This window comes from Accipiter gentilis, chromosome 17 (genome assembly GCF_929443795.1).
Source record: "Accipiter gentilis chromosome 17, bAccGen1.1, whole genome shotgun sequence".
Classification (NCBI taxonomy): Eukaryota; Metazoa; Chordata; class Aves; order Accipitriformes; family Accipitridae; genus Astur; species Astur gentilis.
Window position 1 is genome coordinate 9798777 of NC_064896.1, and position 19984 is coordinate 9818760.

The window sequence follows — 19984 nt, forward strand, 5'->3', positions numbered from 1 at the left end:
GATGCTCACACAGCCTGGAAGGGCCCCCCAGAACAGCCCTGGTCGTGCCTCCCTAAAACTGCCTCTGGGCAGCAAGCAGGGCCCCCAGTCCTACACCTCCTCCTCCCAAACTCCCGCTGGCTTTTCCCCTCCCCAAGGATTACCCTGCCATTGCTCAAGCTGCATCGCATGCTAATTGCAGGTTGAAGTAACCCGCTTTCTCCCCCCATCCTCAATGGCGTGAAGATTAATTAATGTTTCAATACACTGCAAATGAACCGGAGGCAGAAGGCAAGCTCCATTTTTCCCTCCTGTGGCTGCCGATACCAGCAGAGGAGATGGCAGCACAGGCTGGGAAGCACAGCCTTTGTTGCACCCCAGGGGGAGCATTAGAGGTTTTCCCCCTGGTTGCCTTTATTGTCCTTCTAGAGGAGATGGGAACCGACCACCAGAAGAGCTCAAAGAGCTAAAACCCACCTTCCTTAGTGCTTAGAAGAGAGTTGAATGCCAGAGGATGCACCTCTTTCCCATTTTCTCCCAGGGTTGTCCATGCAAAGGGGTTGCTAGAACAGTCTTCATGCCCCTGGGTCTGACACGAAACCTGCTGAACCCCAGCCATGAGCTTGAGGATGGCACAAACTTCTGGCTTTGGTGTTTGCCAGGACAGTCCCTGGCAGGAGGATGGGTGGGGTGCTGCGGCCGGTGAAGGATGCCTCTGCCCTTCTTGCTTAGCGTGATCCTTTCAGGAAGACCACTAGTGTTAGGACGTGAGTGAATGCTGGCAAGAGCATCATCTCCTGGTCCACCAGGTAATTTGAAATCAGATGCCTGTCATTCACCCCTACAGCAAAGGTGTCATTTCCAATCCAGCCACTGCTGGCACCTCACTCTCTCCTCCGCCACCCACATCAGGAGTCTCTAAAGGACAAAGTCTAGTGTTTGTTAGAGGTTTCAGAGCGGCTTATCTCACGTGGACCTTCTATAGACCTTCTGCTCTGGGCAAAGTACCTGCTACATGCTGGTCTGTGCTGGTGAAAAACTAGCTTTACAAGCTAGGTAGCCATGCCAAGATGCTATCAGCTTCTATCTCCCTGTCATCCCTTTGGCTGCCCTCACTGTGGGGACAGCAAAAGGCATCTTGGGGAAAAATATATTGCCCTTTCCCCAGCAAGCAGGACCAGGCTGTCCTATTCACTGAGATACACACAAGTCCAGAGGAAACGATGCAAAATGGGGCTGAGAAAGCCAATGTCAAACACCAGTGAGAAATGCATGTGTATGTCTTTCCATGGAAACAGTGGAAGACTCCTGGCATGGAGGATACTTGGGTGTTTGCACGGACTCAGGTCTGACTGCCTGAGGAGTCTGACCATGACATCTGCCGTTTGTTCCCTTCTTCTTTATCACCATTTTCCCATGTCCTTTTTGAGGTCACTCAAATTTATCTCCCCTTATTTTAGGGTGTCCCCCCTCCTTTGGCCCTTGTACCAGGAAAAGGAGATCACGGTGTTGCCTGCCTTGCCCTGCCACTTGTGGGCACAGCTGGCATGGACCCAGCAAAGGTGGTAGGTCTTGCATCCTGGGACCTGGGGAAGTTGAGATGTGTCTCTGCATTTAAGTTGACTTTATTTTAAAACTAAATTTACGCACATAACCCCAGAGCATACTTACAAAAGGATATTTAAATTAAGCTCATTAGCATAAGCTGAAAGTTTTGCCTTTTCCCCCTCTAGCAGTTTCCCGTTCTGTCCTCTCTGCTCTCGTGATGCCTCTGTGCACATACTTAATTGCAATTAAAGACAATGAAATTTTCAGGGTAGTGACAGATCTTTTGCTAACTTGACCATGCGATGCCCACCAGCAAATTCGTTACATAAATTCAGCCACGGCAATCAAAACAGTAAGTCGTAAGCATGTGCCCAGCTCCAGTTGTTGCACTGAGAGCCTTGTTTTAACTCCTACTTGATCCATTGCTGGAAGCCATTTGTTCCTTGAGCTTGTGTGCAACTTGAAGTAAGGCTTTGTAGGGGGAGGAAATGCAAAACTTGGGTCATTCCTGAAGAGCCAGTGGGCTGATAAAGCACTGGGGAGAAAAAGCATCTGCGGAGCTGGAGTGGAGAACCCGACTCTGTGGCTTAGCTGATGCCTTGGGAGAAAAAGTAAAAAAGGAAGGACAAGGACAATAAACAGATCCTGGTAGCATGTGTTTGGGAGCTGCAAGGTGGCAGAGCAAGCTTTGGGCTCCCTGCAAATAGAGGCAAATACTCACCCCAGCTTTCATGTGTGCACGCACACATGTGGATGCTCCATACTGTGGCAGCTCATTATAGATTCCCACAAGAAAGCCATTAAGAAGGAATTTTTAGCTGTTCTGATGTGGTCATCTTGTTCTTGTAAAAGAAAAGCTGGTCTCTTCGTTTCATGCTGGTTTTATTTTTTTGGGCGGTGGGAATCATTATAATGAAATAGTGCTGTGAGTATACGTGTAATATTTTATCCCTGTGTATACAGTCTTTCACCATGGGTCCAGTGAAAATGGGACCCCAAGAAAATGGGGCTTTCCAGACACGTTCATCAACCACTGCACTGCATTGACCTGCAGAAAAAGCATGGTCAGGGGAATTTTTCACCCAGCCCAGCTTTTCTTCTGCATCTTCTGCCTCAACCCCTGGCAATTGTTGCCTGCCAGTCTGCAGAGGGCGATCCAGCATCAGTTTGACCAGATTTATGGTCCTCCTTTAGTTTTCCGTCACCAAGATATTGCAGGGGTTGAGGTGAGGCCAAAGCTAGAGGGGAAAAGGAGAGGACTGGCTGGACCTTCGACACAAGTGTATTTCACACACAGTCTCTTCGTGCCGGCTGCATAGCAGCTGATGAAACAGGAGACTGCCAAGGATTTCACTTCCCTGTTCAATCCTCCTGCACAGGAAGACTCGAATCGTTTGCTGAAGCTTTGAAGACCATTGTAGCAACAGCTGATTATTTAATGAGTTTGTCTGGGACTCAGAAGCCTGAGTGTAAATCAGCTTTAAAAGGCAAGAATGAAATCTTCAAGCTAAAAAAAAACCCCAACAACCATACACTCATCTGTTTTTCAGACTTCATGTTGCCATTGCCATTTTCTTGGAAAGGACTGGTGGATGTCCACTGCTGGTGGAGACATCTCTCTCTAGACTCCGTGAGACTACCCATGAGAATGCACAGGTATTTGTGCCAAATAATCACTTTGAAAAGCCACCGCATCCTCTCTTCAATCCAGTTGTTCTTTGGGCTATTGGGAATTAATTGGGAATTGTGTTATTTAAACATCTATGCTGCCTATAAAGAAGGGCAGTGGGGTTAGAAGGACTTTCAAAGACCTGCAGGAGTTAAAGAGTAAAATAAATGTGACTTGAGCCTGGGGTATGGCATGGCTATATATGCACCAAAAGACCATAGCTAAGTAGTGCCGCTCTGCAAAGAACTCTGCACGTGACATTTATTCAGACAAAAAGAGTTTCCCCAGGTTTATTCTTTTTAGAAGGAGACCCAGTAATATTAAGGTTTCTTACTCTTTCCCTCATCAACCACCCCAGGGCTTAGGCATATGCTCTGCAGAGGGGTGAGCCTAACCCAGGCCCACTGGGAAGTTTGGGGATGGGATGTTTTGCAGTTTGCTCAGGTGTAGGCTGGGGGCTGTGAGCGGCCTGAAAGCTGAATTCCACTCTTTGCCCTTGAAATTTGTCACAAAGGTCATTTCTTCACACATGGAATGGGAGAAAGTGCACAGAATTGTTCTCCATCTTTGGTTTCCAGTTCAGCTTGTGGTTGGGATGGAAATGCCAACCGAGCGTATTCCTATGGGAAAATTCCTTAAGCCCTATTCCTTGGGGTTTTTTTCATGATACACTGCCAGTTTTTAAAATTCGCTCTCTTTTTTTTTAAAGCATTTGATTACTCCTTGTGGCTTGTTGCAGTAGAATAATAGCAGAATGTGAAGAATTTGAATATTTGCTTGAACTGGATAAATTAACTGGGAAAAATCTTGCCAGATTTTTGACTAAATGGCACATAGATCAATGCCTCCTTGAGGCATTTTGACTCCTTCTCGGATTTACTTAAGGCAAATGCATGTTTTGGCTCTGTCGGAGGCTCCCAGGAGAAGGGATCTCTGGGGCTCTCCTGCTCTCGCACGGGATGAGCCGGTGAGGCTGTGGCCAGAGTGTGCCCTGGGGAGCACTGGGGGGAGCGGGTGCTGCTCCCCGTTGCTGGCCTTGTCCAATATTAAATGAGAGATCAAAAGGCCCTCTTGCAGTGCTGCACATACAGCTGGCAGTGCTCTGCTTGCCTTAACTACGGGTTAAACGAATGTATCTTCAGAAATTTTAAGGAAGCAAATTTAAGAATTTAAGGGATTTTTAAGAAAAAAGCCAAACGTATCGGTGAATGGTACACACAGAAGGCTGCGGCGTGGCAGCCGAAAAAAAAAAGGTGTGGAGAATGCGGGCATCGATCCCGCTACCTCTCGCATGCTAAGCGAGCGCTCTACCATTTGAGCTAATTCCCCTCCCTGGGCAAGGTCCTCGCCGGCGCCGTTCTACTCACTTCTCGCGAGACGCCGTGCGGCGCAGGCCGCTCCACGTCCCGTTGGCGGGTTCTACTGCGCCTGCGCGGGAGCGCGCCGGCCGGGGCTTGGCGGCGGCGGCGGCGGGCCGGGCGCGCGCCGGGGAGGATGCGCGGCGGGGCCGCCAGCTCGCCCCCGCCCGCGCGGCGCCCCGCGGTGAGAAGCGGAGGGGACACGGAGCGGGCGGGGGGACGGGACGGGACGGGAGAGGCGAGGAGAAGGATTGAGGTGTGCGGCGGGGTCCGCCCGGGGCCGCGGCGGTGTGCGTAGCCCGAGCGGAGCGTACGTGGGGAAGCACCGGGCGGGGGACGGGTTGCAAAGGGCATGTGTCTGGGGGCATCGGGGGGCGGGGGGGGGGGGGTGTTGCAGAGGGCTGTAGGCGTGGGGGCATCGGGCGGTGTGGTGTGCAGAAAGCTGTGTGCCCGGGGGCACCGGAGGGGGGTTTGCAAAAGGCTGTGTGCCCACGGGCACGGCGCGGGGGTTTGCAAAGATCTGTGTGCCCGGGAGCGTCTAGGGGTCTGCAGAGACCTGTGTGTCTGGGGCACCCCCGGGTGGGAAAGCCTGAGGTGCGGGGGGTGTCCGGGGGGCCGGACGAACGGGGCCTCGGGAAGGCTGCAGAGGGCTTGGCGTGCACGGGAAAGCCTTTTGCGGGGTGAAGGACCGTAAAGGGCTGTGTGCTTGGGGGGGGGGGGGGGGCTGCAAAGGGCTTTGTGCTTTGGGGGGGGCTGCAAAGGGCTGTGTGCTTGGGGAGGAGGCTGCAAAGGGCTGTGTGCTTTGGGGGGGGGGCTGCAAAGGGCTGTGTGCTTTGGGGGGGGGGCTGCAAAGGGCTGTGTGCTTGGGGGGGGGCTGCAAAGGGCTGTGTGCTTGGGGGGGGGGCTGCAAAGGGCTGTGTGCTTGGGGAGGGGGCTGCAAAGGGCTGTGTGCTTGGGGAGGGGGCTGCAAAGGGCTGTGTGCTTGGGGAGGGGGCTGCAAAGGGCTGTGTGCCAAAGTGGGGGCTGTGTGGAGGTCAGAGCATGGGGCTCTGCACCCAGCAGAGACCCTGCCAGGGGTCTGGGGCAGTTCTTTGAGTCGTGGTGGGGCCGCATTGAGGTCAAAAGAGAACAAACCAAAACCCAAATACTGGGTTCTCCCCCCCCCACCGGATGAAGCAGCGCAGGAGCTGCCTGTGATCGCCTCGGTTGCTGTTAGGGGAGGCTTCTCCTTCCCAGCAGCTGGGCATGCTCCTTGCAGGGGACAGGGTGGTGAGCTTTCGCCTGCCCTCCCCAGCCCTGCTGCTCTCTGGGGACGCATGGGGTGGCACAGGTATGGCCTGGGTGCCCAATGGGCAGCCCCCAAAATACCTGCTGCCTGGGACGTAACGCTGGTGGGGTGGCCGGGTTTGGTCCCTGCAGGTGGCAGGGGCAGCTGGAGATGCGGCAGCTCAAGTGCCTGAATTAGTTAACCTGCCGCTTGCAGTTGGTTCCCCCCACCTTGCCTTGCGATGCCTCCTTTAAAAACAGCACCCAAAAAAGTGAAATCTGGCACTGTGGTGAGTCATGAGGTCTTTTCCCTCAAGAAATGGTTCCGTTTGCTCTTGTGCTCCAGCTGAAGTAGGGTTAAAGGCAATATCTCTCTGCTGGATGAGGAAGGAGATGCTGGGTCTGGAGCAGGGATCTTTGGCTGTCTGTCGAAATAGCGGATGAGGGCATGTGCTGGGGCCTTCTGGGGAGCTGCATTGACCGGCTGGAATTTGGTGCCCCGTTTTTGGAGGGAAAAGGGGATGCACTTGCTCAGGGAGTGCGTAGTAAAGTGGGTGAGAACATTGGGACCTTTCTTTGCCAGCGCCGTGCTAAGAGGAGGCTATTTGTGGGCTTTACACTTTAATTTAAAGCAGTCTTCAGCAGTGGCGATATCCAGGGTTTAGTTAAAAATCTGTCATTCTAGTAAATGCCTTGCCTCGTGCTTGGTCACTTTTCTTCCCTGTTATGTTCTTGAATAAGAAAATGGAAAACAGAACGGCGGCGAAGGCCAATGCAAATGCTTTCTAAACCAAGGGGATTACAAAATTGCTTTTGTTGTATAACCTCGGTGGTGGCTGCTTAACACCTTGATGTTTGGAGAGCGGCAAAGTCCTGGGCTGAGCTGGCAGGGCTCCCTGTCCCCAAGTTATTCCAATTTCACTGAGCAGCGGGGAGGTTGGAGAGAGCAACGGGACCTGCTGTGGCTTTTGCTCCATCAAGCTCCTGCGTGCTTTACACTGTTGTCTTTCCTGCAATACTTTTGTACTTCTACCTTGGCTGTGTTCAAGCCATTGTTCTGTTGGATTCAAAACTACTCTCTGCTCAATTTTACACCCTTCCTAAGGGATTTGTCTTAGTTCTTCTGCTGATGTACAAGTTACTTTTTCTCCTGGATGCGTTTGCTGAGCTAGTGTCCTCCAGACTCTGAATTTCTGATGAAATACTCCTATATATCAACAGCTTTACAATTGAACAAAGAGATTTTAAAAAATTATTTATTTCTTTTCCTTGACAGGTTCCTGTCTGTGAATGGGCTCTGCCTCTTACAGAGTTTGCTTAATAGCTTCTCTGAATGATATTTTATGAAAGTACTTGGAATTTTAAGTTTACTTCTCTTCTGTCCTTTTCAACATACTAATATGTTGCATCTTACTTTAAAGGGCCTGTGACACACGATCTTAGCTCTTCAGAAACTGTCCTGCCTTTCATTTGTCATTTTCATGGTTGTGAGCTTCCTTCTTGTTTGTTTTTTTTTTTAGTAGAGGGAAGATTGGCCAACAAACATGTTCTGAAAGACATGTTTATCTTTTAAAAAAAGCCCAACAGCAACCAAACAAGCAGCAGCCCCACCCATCCAGCAGTATGATTTCTTATCTTGGAGCATGACTCATAATTCTGACGGCTCCTTACCTTTGTTGTTATTTTAAAAAGAAAGTAGTTTTGTTACCTAAGCTATTCCCCTGGGTGCCAGGCTGAAGAGCGTTGCACGTGTGTCATTTCTTTTTCTGATGGCATCCTGTCTGTTTTACATCACCCTGAGCTGCAGGACCCCATAATCTTGTCCACGGGCTGCTTTTTTTTTCTTTTTTCTGATATGTAGAAAATAGGGAGATGCTTGAGAGTATCTCCTGCTGGTGAATCTCGCCTTCGACACAAACGATAGCATTTCACCAGCTTGGTTCTGCAGAAGTCCACTCTGTGGAGCTGGAAAAAATGTTTCAGGCTGCATTTTGCATAGATACTCTCAGATGTGAGATTTCACCGCCTGGGTGTTACGTGTGTTTTTCCTGTCACGGGGCAGTCTGCCTCCCTGAATCGTTATGTTGCTGAGAGCAACTGGCAGAGCAAATGCAGAGACGGGGGAAGAGAGGACTGCCTTCACCCTTGCTTCATCAGCCCCAGCCTCCCTCGTTTGCTCCTTGTGTGGTTTAATAACAGGGTTGTGCAGGATCCTTTCTCACAGCAAAAAGTATTTTTGGTTTTTTTTTGTTTTGGTTTTTTTTTAGAGTAAAAACGCACCGAAGAGTGTGTGTTGAGATCGATTTTGAAACTCAAAGCCTGTTAGTCCTTCACAGCCACGCTGGAGTAATTCCTGTGCTTTTCTCTCCTGCATTTTAATCACAGGAGAGAGTAGTTCAGCTCCCACAGCTCAAGCTGCTTTAAGGGCATGTCTATGCTCTGCAAAGAAGCTTTCCCCCTGCTATCTTTTACTTTGGCAGTGCTGTGCACCTGGGGCTCCGTACATGGGGCAAACATTGTTCAAGCGCTAGTGAATCTCTGTCTTCCCCTTGCGCTCCCTCCCTCCCAAGGACAGAGAAGTCCCTTTGCAGGTGACGGGAAAACAACCCACCTAAACAAACCTACAGCTGCTCTGTGCAAAGAACAGCCCCCAGAGATGCTGAAGTTGCAGTGCTGTTGGTGCAGCTTTGTGGTAGGGTTGCTTGCTGCATCCCCTTTAGCTTTCAGCAGCCTGTGGCACTCCCAGTTGTCCATTTTACTGGGTAGTGCAGGGGTGGTTTAAGGCACTGGTTTGTGCCATGCTGCCAGTTGCTTAGCATGGTGGTGCAATAGCTGCTGTGTGATGGAAGGCAGTTTTTCTAGCACATGCAAGATAATCTCCCATGCTGAGGTTGGAAGTCTTGGCTGGTTTGCTACAACACGCCTCCCCCTTTTACGTAGCAGTGGGTATTTCTGAAACAACTATGCAGGCTTGAGTGCTTGCTCTGTTTTTCGAGGTTGATGGGTGCTTTCCTTAGCTGTGGGTTTGCTTTGACACCCTCAGCATCAGGTATTTGGAGAGGGACCGGTGCAGATTTGCCTTCCTAAGTGTCTGCTTGAGCACCAGCTGTGCTTCCCAGCTCAGCATCCTGCCAGGTTGTTCGCACGTGTGCCATCCCCCTGTGCGCTCCAGGAGAGTTAAATTGGGGTTGGAAGAGAGCTGGCAAGAGGCCTGGGTGTTCTTAGAAAGATATTGATGGCCCTGGACAGTTCGGGTTTGTTTCTTTTGTTTCCCTGGCTCTCGTCATGGGGTCGGGCTCATTAGGGCGGCAGCTCGTTGGAGGATGGAGAAACAGTGCAGGCTCTGCGGGTTGAGGCTGGAGCAGTGCCATCCCAGCCCGCCTCTCTCAAGTGTTAAGACTGAAGCAGCCTGCCTGGTAATTCCATTAATGGGAGCCTAGTGCTAGAGAGATAAATGTAATTCCAGGGTAAAGCTGACACTGGGGCTCAAATGGAGAGGATTTGCTGGTTCTCCCGGGTGTGCCACTGTGAGTAATGTACTCCTGTATTACCCACAGATGATGTTTAAAGTCTAGATGTCAGCGTAAAGACCAAGCAGTGATAAAAAAAATTGCTGCTAAATCTCCATGTGAAGAAATCCTTAGCTCTGGAGACTAGCTGTCTCTTTGGAATGGGTTTTACCAGGAATAAGAGTTTCCTGCTTAACTCCTGACATGCAGGACGACACAGAGCTAAGCAACCAGCCAATTCAGGAGGCAGCTTGCATGGGATGTAGCCAAAACAAGCTTGCTGTGTATAATCAATGCAGAGCAAAAATGATACCCTGTGTATATCACACCAGAAAGCTTGGAAGCACATCGGAGCTAGCCACCACAATTGCAAGTAGCACAGGCTCCTCCACATTTTTGGGCAGTGTGGTCCATGCTTGAATTCAGAGATTACTGTCCTGGCCAGCTGTTTTCCCAGTTCGATTTCTTTTTTTTTTTTTTGCAGACCACATCTTCCTGTTTGCAGTTGTATATTACCCTCATGGCACCATCAGTGAGTCTTGCGTTACAAAGGAATGGTTAATTGGGATATTTTTAGCTCTCCTTGTGGCTTGGATCCTGGAAATCAAACACTGGAGCCAGCACCGTTCAGCTTTATGCAGAGGAGCTTCCTGTGCACCTGGCACGGTGGGAGCTCACAGCACCAGTGAGCCCCAGTGCTGAGGTACCCCAAAAATCAAGCAAATGAGGCACTTGCCCCCAACTTTTGGAACTCAGCACAGGACTTTCCTTGTGGGAAACTGCTTGTCATTAGTCCAGTGGTGGGGGGGAAAAAGGTTGGTGAAGCCAAAGAAGGTGCTGGGGATGCTGAGCCCCCCATGTGTCCCCATCATGCCAGCTTTGCCCAAGTGTCCGTCAGTACAGATCTGATCTTCTTAGGCCTTGGGGCCCTGCTGGCATCCTGACAGCAGATTTAAAGCCAACTTGCTCAGAAATGCTTGTTTGTTGGTGTATTCAGCAGCTTGCCAATGCTTCCTCTGCTGTGAGAGGTGTGGGGGAGATTCACTTGTTCAGCAAAGTGGGGTGCATGCCTTGCCAGTGACCTAGCAGCAGCTGGGACAGCCCTCCAAAGTCTACAACCTGCTCATGCATTTCTTTCTTTTCTTTGCAGTAGCTGTGCAGACGTGCCTGGCTTCTTGATGTACGCGCTTTGGGCCAGCTCACTTGTGGTATCTCATTGAGACTTGCTGCTTGGCTTGAGTTTTTAAATCTCCTGCTTCCCCTTCCCTTCAGTTCTGTTCCCTCATCAGTGAGGGTCATGCTTTGCATGCCTTTCCCCAGCTGCTAAAGCTGCAGCCTGCCAGGTGTGTGGAGGGTGTACTGTGGAAACCTGTCTGGCTGTTGCCTCGACCAAGTGTGCGAGAGCTACGTCTGCCACTCACCGCCACAGTGGCACGATGTTGGGGGGATGCAGGTATGGGTCTGAGCTAGTGCAATTCTAGTGCAATTGCTTTTTTTTTTTTTAAGTTTCCTGCATTTGCATTGTAGCTGACAAGTCAAGTTTTAGTTTAGTTTTAGTCAAGTAGCGTGTTTTTCTCTTCCCAAGATAAAATTTTTGAGTGTCTGCTTTCCTGCTTTCGTAGCTCTGACAACTGTTTTGGGCTTGAGCAGAGCAAAGTTGCACCGATAGTGAATTGTGTGTCTTGTCAAACGTTTCAATACAGAGTAGACAAGGAGGGAGCAGGTAAGAAAATGACCTGAATGCTTAGAAATTCAGTTTCTCAAAAAATGCTGTGTCTGTGGTGTCTTGTTCTTACTGTTTCTCTCTTCCCTCCTCCCCCAGTTCCATGAGTCAAAACTGGTCATGAAGCATCGTTGTCTGAATGAGGGGGACTTACCAGGGAGGATGTAATACGTTCGTTTCCTCTGCGTGGCAGTTAAGTGGGTCAGAAGTGTTGAGTGTGCTATTGCTGCTGATTACAACGCTAACCAGATAAAGTTGCTCAAACTGTTTCAAAGCATCGCTATTTTCTTTGCTCCCTGACTTGCTGCATGAGTTTCACAGGGAAACCTGTATCTGATCTGCAACGCATTGATTTGCTTGATGGCTCTTCTGGCCCAGGTGCACGGTTGAGCCACCTTCTTGCCACCTTGGGACAACGTTTTGAGTGACCCAGCACTGAATTTGTTCTTTACCCAAGTATATTTGAGCCACATCTGCATCCCCATTTGGTTTGCTGCATAGCTGACCAGGCATCTGTGCCAGCATAGCTGTGGAGGAACAGCCAGAGCTGCTGCGGACTGACACCTATCACACCACTCCCTCGGAGAAAGGGCCCGTAGGACCATCGCTTGGCCTCCTGTAGACTCCGAGCCTGTTTGCTCTAGGTGTCTAGAGGCTGAGCAAACAGAGCCTGCTAACATTGTCCTTCTAACAGTCTTGAGCTTATGGTGTATATCCCACAGTGGGCTCTGCAGATCATGAACTGAGGATGCTCAGCAGTGCTAGAGATACCTTGAACAGCACGACATTTGGTGAGCAATGTTTTCTCAGTGCTGGGCTCTAACAAGACGCCTGTTGAAAAGCTACAAGCAACTGGACTTGGTGTTAATTCATGTTGCAGTATCAGGCAGTCAGCTCCTCTGGGTCCTCTCAGTTTTTGAGGCTGGAGACCTTCTGATGCTGCGTCTGCTCAACTTTGGGTGTTTGTGGGGTGACCTGAAGGCTGTGCTTTGGTACCTCTGTGCGGTGAAGAGATCTAGCTGGAGGCTGCTCAGGGTCTCCCATACTACGAGAGAAGATGCCATGAGATACAGCAAATGGAATTTGGAGTTGAATTGGGAGTGGGAAGGAGGGATATATAACAAATGTTATAGCTGAGAAAAGCAAAAAGCTTCAGAAGACCTTAACCACTGAAGGGCTTGAACTTGTTTCCAGCTGACATGTTTAAAATGTGACTAGCTGCCTCTTAAAGTGGGGTGCCGTAATCAGGTTTCCCTGGAAAAAATTGCACGGTGCATGTGTCGAGACAAGGGGTGGACTGGGCTCAGCAAGTGTGCGCGTTGCTTTCGGGCTCAGTCTGTAATTCCCCTTGCTTATTCTGGCCTTTTGGAGAGCGGTGCGAGTGCAGGGAGCTTCTGCCCTCTCATGCGCCAGCGCTCGGTCCGGTGGCAGCCAGAGCTTTTCCCTCCAGCGCAGACTGGAGGGAACAGGTGTGAGACGGGGGGGTCTCTGCCCCTCTTTGGCAGTGGTGGGCTGTTGTCAGCCCCCTGTGTGTCTCAGGAAATGGTTTTCCAGGTCATCTGTTGGGGTTTTACAGGGATCTCTTCCCCTACTGCTTTCCTGCCTCGGGCATGGATGCTGCCTGGATCTCCGCTGACCTCTCCCTGTGGCATGTCAAAGCAGTTTGGTCCTTGGGGGATTATCTCCTGCAGGGTGCTGTATCTGGTATGGGAGCAGCTGGATGGACAGAGAGGTCTGTCCCCAGAGAGGTCTGTCCCGAGAGTCTTTAGTTTGTGGCTCAACCAGTGCTGCTAGTCCATATTCTCCGACTGCTAGAAGTGGCAGGCGTTGAAATGAAAAGATTGGGTTAGCCAGTGTCTATCAGCTTGAGCTGATAGAGCATGAATTTAGCTATTCTTGTTTTATTTCAAGAAATTATGTTAAGAAATGAGCAAAAGAGGCTGTGCACCAGACTGTGTTGCAGAATGATTCTTTCTGGTGCTGCAAAGCCGGCAGGGAAAGCAGAGCTGTGGCACGGGCCAGGAGACCTCTGGGGAGGTGCAGCCGAAGGGGCTGGCTTGATTCCTTTGGCAGTCCGTCTTTTGAGCCAGGCGTGGGCATTGCTTCCATCTGCTATCAGTGGTTCCTTGCATCTTAGTGAGTGCATGAGCTGCTTTTTCCTGCAAGCCGAGGAGCTGTGCTCTGCCCCAAGTCCGTGCTGCCGGGAGGTGGCATGCAGGTAACCAAAAGGTCCCTGGCATAAATGTGGCACGCGTGATGGCTCTTGTGTCTTGCCTAGCATCAGCTCTGTGGTTACAGCTAGCTGCAGCTGACTTCGAAAACTCTGCTCTGTAAAAATTGGCCTGAATTAATCTGTTGTGGTTTGTTTGTGGTTTGTTTTTTTCTTTAAAACTAAGATAAGATTAATTTCTGCAGAGGTGAAAGCTTGAGCTTTGTAATAAAGTCCATAATTTTCTTATGGATGGTTTTGGCTATTTCTAGGGTGTGCATGTGCTTCACGTGGTAACAGTTATTGGGAAGACTGAGAATGGGGAAGTTGGAGATGCGTAGCTGGTGAATTGATTTTAATGCCATGGAAACTCAAATTGAGTTGCTTTGTGCTTTTTCTGGTGTGGGAAAAAAAAAGCTGCATTTAATGGAGGAGCAGCTCTGGGTATTTCTGTGAAGGGTGTTTAAAGGAGGCTTGAATGTGAGGGTTTTAACTGTGCTCATCTGTTTGTGTCGAGAGCTGGCAGAGTTGGTGGTTGCGGTGCAAGCATGGCAGCCATCGCAGGCGAGGCTTGCCTGGGGGCCCCAGGACAGCTTCCGCAGGAGCCTGTGTGACTAATGCTGCATAAACTTAGAAATAACGTGAGAGGATTAGCTCTGCCTCCTTCACCTCTGTAAGGAGCTAGGGGTGGGGGAGCTCCGTCGGACCACTGCCGGGATGTTTGGATGGTACCTCTGGGGATGCCAGTGCATCAGCTCCCTCCACTTGGTACAGCTTTGTGGTGTGTACTTTTTTTTGGGTGGGGATCATGCTCTTGCTGGTTTTGGAGGTGAGATGGCTGGCGGGGCTTTGAAGGCTTGTGCTGGCAGCCCCTCCGGTACCCTGAGCTGCACCTGGATCTGTCGGGACGCCTCCATCCACCCCTGTGCTGGAGGAGAAGCGGGATGGAGGTGGGGGGTGCTCAGGGCACCCTGTGCTGGGGACAAGCCAGCCTGTGGGAACCATGCAGAGCTGTGTCCTGTTCTCCCTCCGTGCTCCTGGTGGTGTTGAAGGAGGTCGCGTGTCAGGGTGAAGGGCTGTCTTCAAGTCTGAGCCTGTGCTTCTGTTTTTCCATCCTTATTTTCCAGGGTTTCTCTGTAAAGAATTGGAATACCTCTCCTATGGGCTGCCGTGACAGCCTCAGAAATATCCAGATGGATTTGAACTTTAGTGTTGCAAAGGGCTTTGCATATTTATTTTCAGTATCCTGCTGTCTGCTTTGCTTAAGAGCTTTTGCTAGATCCTTTGCATATGTTTGTCCTTCTCCTCTTCTCCCTCCATTTGAGAATACCCTTCAGCTATGGCAAAACACACCAAAAAAAAAATAAAAAATCCCCAAACCTCTTGGAGAAGTTTTGTTTTACCACTGTTCCTCGGTAAGCTGAGGCTTGCATAGCTGTGGTGTATTGCTGTTTGAGTGCATCAGCCTAGTTTGGAGACCTCAGGCAGCACTTCACCAGGCTATTTTGTATGGGTCTTTAGAAAAGTGAGTGGCTGGGCACATTTAGCAGTGAATGGAGCTGTTAAAGTGTTTTTTAAGTGACTTACCCCTGTGCAAAAACAAAGCTATGATGAGTTGAAGTATTGTAGCTTGAAAGCCTCCGTCTCGGTTTCCAGATGTACCACTGTGCTGTCTTTCTGAGGTCGTGCTTCCCATCAGCTTTAGCTGATCTCAGGCTGTTCTCCTGCCAGAAATGCTTCCACTTTATTTTCTTCTTTCTGGGACGGCTTCCAGTTGGATCAAGCAAATGATGGTTGCTACCACAAGTGTAGAGATGACTGGGATGTGTAGAAGGGGGTGGAGAAGGGAAAAGGCAGGACTGTCTATTTTGGCAGCGAAGGATAGTTTTGGATCAGTTAAGCTGATGAGCACGTGGGAGTGGGCATGGCTTGCCCTGTAGGCCCTGGTAGAGCACATCTTGCTTCTACCCTGGTTTCCGTCCCTGCAAAGGAGAGGTAAGGATTGCAAAGTGTGTTAACGTTTCTGGGAGGCTACCATGTTGGTAGAGTCCTTTGAGGTGCACTGGCTGATGGCTTCATGTTCGTGCTGAAAACATGCAGCTTCCCAGTTAACCCATGGGTGGTATCCCTCCAGGAGGACTTTGAGCACAGTTTTTAAATAAAATCTTCTGCTAAACATATCAAGGATAATATTAGATTGACAATAAGGGAGAAATTTTCTACAATGAGTGTGGTGATGCATGGGAACAGGTTGCCCAGAGAGGTTGTGGATGCCCCATCCCTGGAAGAGTTCAAGGCCAGGTTGGATGGGGCTTTGAGCAACCTGGTCTAGTGGAAGGTGTCCTTGCCCATGTCAGGGGCACTGAAACTAGATGATCTTTAAGGTCCCTTCCAACCCAAACCACTCTGTGATTCTATGTTTTCTCTGATTAATATGCTGCAGACCAAGGCCTGATGTGTTAATGCCTCTCTGAGAGGGAGCAGGACAAATCCTGCTGTCCTGTTCTCCTCTAGCCATAAGGCTAGGGATAGGTTTATCTTCCTGCCTGACTTGTTATAAACATTTTATCTGTCCCATCTCAGCCTGAAAAGATGTTCTGTTAGGTGCTTGTTGCAAGTACATTACTGCCTTGACGATGATTTCTCAAGGTTTGTTGAGTGGGGAGCTGGCGTGGTTTTGGTAGCGCTCTCAACGTACTAGCCATTATCTGAGGAGTTCATCATATGTGCTTGTGTCAAAGGGGGTTGTGCATCTTCCTGTTAAAAGCAGCACAGACACTCAGCCTTACTGTTGGTTATGGGAGGTCAGAACTGTTTGCTTGAGCTTGAAATTGCTGGTGTTGCAAGATCGTTACAGGACGGGGGGAGAAAATAAGCATAAGCTCCTTAAAGAAAGCTTTATTATTTCTCAAAGCTGGCAGGAAAACACCCCACCTTCCTATTTAGGCTTCAGAGTAGAGTTTCTTTTATGGTGGGTGTATCTGCTTAGCAAAGCTGCGTGGTCAGGCTTGGTGTCCGGCAGGTCCCCCGAGGTCATCATGTGCCTTCCTTTTCTTTTACTGCTTATGGCCTGGGGGACTTCTCTGGTCGCTCCTGCTCTGCAGAGCCCTCCTATTTCTCTGCCCCTTTGTTTTGCTTGCACCTTTCACTCCTGATCTGGTGATGCTTCCTTCTCCCTCTGTAGGTCACCGGGTATCGATCAGTCCTCTGCCCCTATGCTTCATAACTATTTTTTAAATTCTGGTGAATCCTTATGTGCTGCATTAGATGAAATAAAATGTTATTGTGTCTCTGCAGCACTAGTTCAGTCTGCCAACAAGCAACACGTCGCAATGTTGAGGTCAAGGACAGAAAGAGGTTGCTGGGGTGGTGACACTGAGAAATGTGTATTTTGGTGGACGAGTTGGAGCTGCAGGAAGGCAGCAGAGGAGCTTTGCTGGCATGAGTGTGTCATCCATGCTCTGCAATGCCTGGAGCATGGTGGTGTCTCTGGGGACGAGCAGCCCTGGGGCGAGCGATGCCGCTGGGCACGGTGAGAAGGGAGTTCGGGAACAGGGGGGACTGATTCCCTGGCACTCGGCTGTGCTTTCAGTATATCTGGCTGCTGTGGGACAAAATGCTTTGTCTGAGAGCTGCGGTTGCTTTGGGAAGGCAGGCCAGGCCACCTTCATATGGGTTTGATTAAATCCAGCAGCCAGCAGCACTTAGAGAAGCTACAAGCATCTCTGTTTGCCTTGCTCAGCAGTACCAGGAGGCAAGGAGTTTGAACTTTGCCAGTGGTGTTTCTGCAATGTTGTCTAATAGTAGCCGTCGCGCTGAGAAAGCTGTTAGAGGAAAAAGGAGCTGGAGGGGGAAGGGGGAAAAGGTTGTCTGCACGGCAGCCATGCTGCTCTCCCCCACGTGCTGAGCCTTGGTGCGGGAGTGGGTTGATGCCAAGGCAGATTAAGTCCTACAAAGCTAATGCAGCCCCTTTAGATGTAAGCCATGTGAAGCTAAGGTATGAATTTCCCTGCTGGGGGAGGAAAGTTGTCTTTCTGTACTTTATAAATAAGCTGCCACTGAAGATTATTGTCCAGGTTGGATTTGTCATATTATTTCTGTCTTTGTAGGGACTTTATGTTCCACTGCAGAATGGTGTCCAGTTACTGACTTCAAAATTAAAACAGAATACCCTCCTGGAGGTACATAACACAAGTAAATAACTCTTGTGTTTTGGCTAGAGTGGTAATGTAAAGCAACAGGGAGACCAATTATAAATGGTGGTGGAAAATTTGTGCTTGAGGCTGGAGTCCAAGGTCTGTGCTGTGGTCTTCAGCATTGTTTTTGTCCTTAGAAATGCCTTCAGCCCTTCCATAATGGGAAAGGAGAAAGGGGAAAATGGGGAGCCGAATGGATTATGGTTTTTCTCAGTTCTTTAAATACCAGCTGGCAATGGCTGACGTCTGTGAGTCACCCGCAGAGACTAGGGAAAACAAGCAAGTCTCTTTTTCTTAGTCCAAGGTAAACCAGTGCACTTCATGAGTAAGTTTTCTTGCAGCTCATAATGAGGTCCAGTTGGCAGGAAATATGTGAGATGTTGTCAGGCTGATCCTGTACCTTCCCCTTGCCAGTTTGCTGCTTTGACTGGAGAAGTCATCCCACCCTGTTTCCTTACCTCCCCCCGCTTCCAAATCCTCTCTCTGTTACAATGTGCTTGAGGATGGTTGTTCATCCACTGTCTTTGTTGCTGTCCCCGAACTGTTGCATGAACGGAATGGGAAAAGTAAAACCGTATTCATGCGGTGACCTTTGCTTCAGTTGTATCATCAGAAAAACATCTCCTTACGCTGCTTAGAATTGTTTCCAGTAAAACATCTTTTTTTCTGATGCATCTTCTTTGGCATGCAGTGGGCACTTCGCATGCCTGCAGCAAGGTGTTTCTGCAGCCCACAGAGGTGACTTATGTCACAGCTTTTGCTCAGTGCTGCTAGATGTCTTCTGTGTGACTAATGTACAAAAACTTTTTATAAAGCAATCAGTGGGAAATATAAAATCATTTATGTTATGAAACCATAATGATGAATCAATAATAATAATAATAGTAGTAATAATAATAATAATGAAAAAGTGGAAGCAGCCTGGCTCTGACATCGGATGGGATTCATCTGCTCTGCAAACTAGAAGAAATTGCACAAGTGCTGTGGAGCAGGAGATCTTCAGCAGCATCTCAGGGAGAGGAGTAGGGGGTTGCGCAGGTGACCACTTCTGTCCCATTTGTCAGCCTCTTTTCTGCCCCTCTACTTAGACATTAATTTCCATGCACTGACTCTTGAGGAGGCTTTGCTGGACAAACAGCCTTGGTTTGGGACTCATCGTCTTGCCTTTTATCTTGGCTTCCTTCTGTGATTTTGGAGAAGTTCCCTGACAGCCTCATGCCAGGTACCTCCACTGTTGTGCCAGGGCTAGGCAGGAGTGTGTTCAGGGCAGGGATCCAACACCTTCGATCTCTTGCGAGGTTGCCTTGGTGTCCTTCCCTTTTGCCAGCCAGTTCTTATTAATGTCACTAATCACTATTCTCTCTGAACACTTACAGGATTTGCCAGTTCCTGTATGCCAATGGGGATTGTGTTCTGGCTCCTTGTCGGTGCCTTAAGAGAAGCTGATGCTCTGAACAGGTATGTTTGCCATGCTGCTGGTGAGGGCAAGAGGGTCTGTATGTGTCCAAGAGTGAAATGTGTGCAAAGTTTGCCTTATGGGTGTGGATTGACAGATACTGTGGGACAGAATGCTCTGCAACAAATAGGGTTTTTTCCATCCACACGTGTTGTGAAAACACCCAGGCAGAAGGTGAGGCTTGCACTTAGCCTTGCTAACAACCCTGGAAAACACAGCATTGCTGCAGAGCAACTCCTGGGAGGCCATGCTCCTTGCTAACGCAGGCACAGCGTTTTCCTTCCCGTAGCACCAGCTGGGGAATCCCAGTTGAGCTCATGGCTGCATGCATCACTACTGCACCCTCCTGCTTTGCTGGTCTTCTGTAGCTCCCATGTAGTGTGCATCTGCTCGCCATCCTGAGTGGGGGTGGGAGGAAGCTGTTTTTGTGTTGGTGTCCAACCACAAACAAATCTGCTGTTGTTTTCCTAATGTACGGCAAGAACAGCCTGTAGCAGCTTATTCCTTCCTGGATAATTACTGCTCTGCTCTGCCACTGATGGCTATCAGAAACAGTGGAGTAGTGCCTCTGCTGTGCTGCCCCATGCATCCTTTTGCCTGAGTTACTTGATGTATTTATTGCTTTAAGGCATCAGTGCTCAACTGAAAAAATCTCATCTGCACTCTCTGCAACTGGCACTGTAAGTGGATTGCTTGACTCGGTTGTAGTCACTGAGATGCAAAACATGGTTTCAGTGATGCCCCTCGCTGTGCTACCAGCAGGTCTGCTTGCACCTTGATTTCAATTCCTGCATTACTTGGAGGAGGGGAAAATACAGGGCTGGGTTGCAGGCTGCTTTTTTATTAACTGGAATTATGTTCCCAGCTGACCAGAGGTGTGCGTCCAACCCCTGGAATTGGAGTGGAATATTTTGCCGTTTGTGGTTGCTCAGGGGAGGTCTGAGAAGTGGGTAGATGGATGCTCAGAAGCGTCGATGGACAAGGAGGGATTGGGCTGGCACCCGGAGCTCGAGCCTTCAGCTTGCCCTAAGAGCTTACAGAGCAAAAAAGGCTCCTGCAAATGTCTGTTCC

The 19984-nt window shown here is 49.6% G+C and overlaps 1 protein-coding gene and 1 non-coding gene across 6 annotated transcripts in view; one reads left to right on the plus strand and one right to left on the minus strand.

The window, feature by feature from the left end:
* Nucleotides 1–4452: 4452 nt before the first annotated feature.
* On the minus strand, nt 4453–4525 carry TRNAA-AGC (transfer RNA alanine (anticodon AGC)). Its single transcript has one exon. It is a non-coding gene; the product is annotated as a tRNA-Ala (tRNA).
* A 117-nt stretch (nt 4526–4642) lies between these two features.
* Nucleotides 4643–19984, plus strand: part of LOC126047233 (USP6 N-terminal-like protein) — an 87875-nt gene continuing 72533 nt past the window's right edge. For all 5 annotated transcript variants that reach the window (XM_049820588.1, XM_049820586.1, XM_049820593.1 and 2 more), the window contains exons 1-2: nt 4643–4738; nt 18834–18915. The gene's annotated coding sequence lies outside the window, so the exon portion shown is untranslated. The remainder of the gene's footprint in view (nt 4739–18833; nt 18916–19984) is intronic.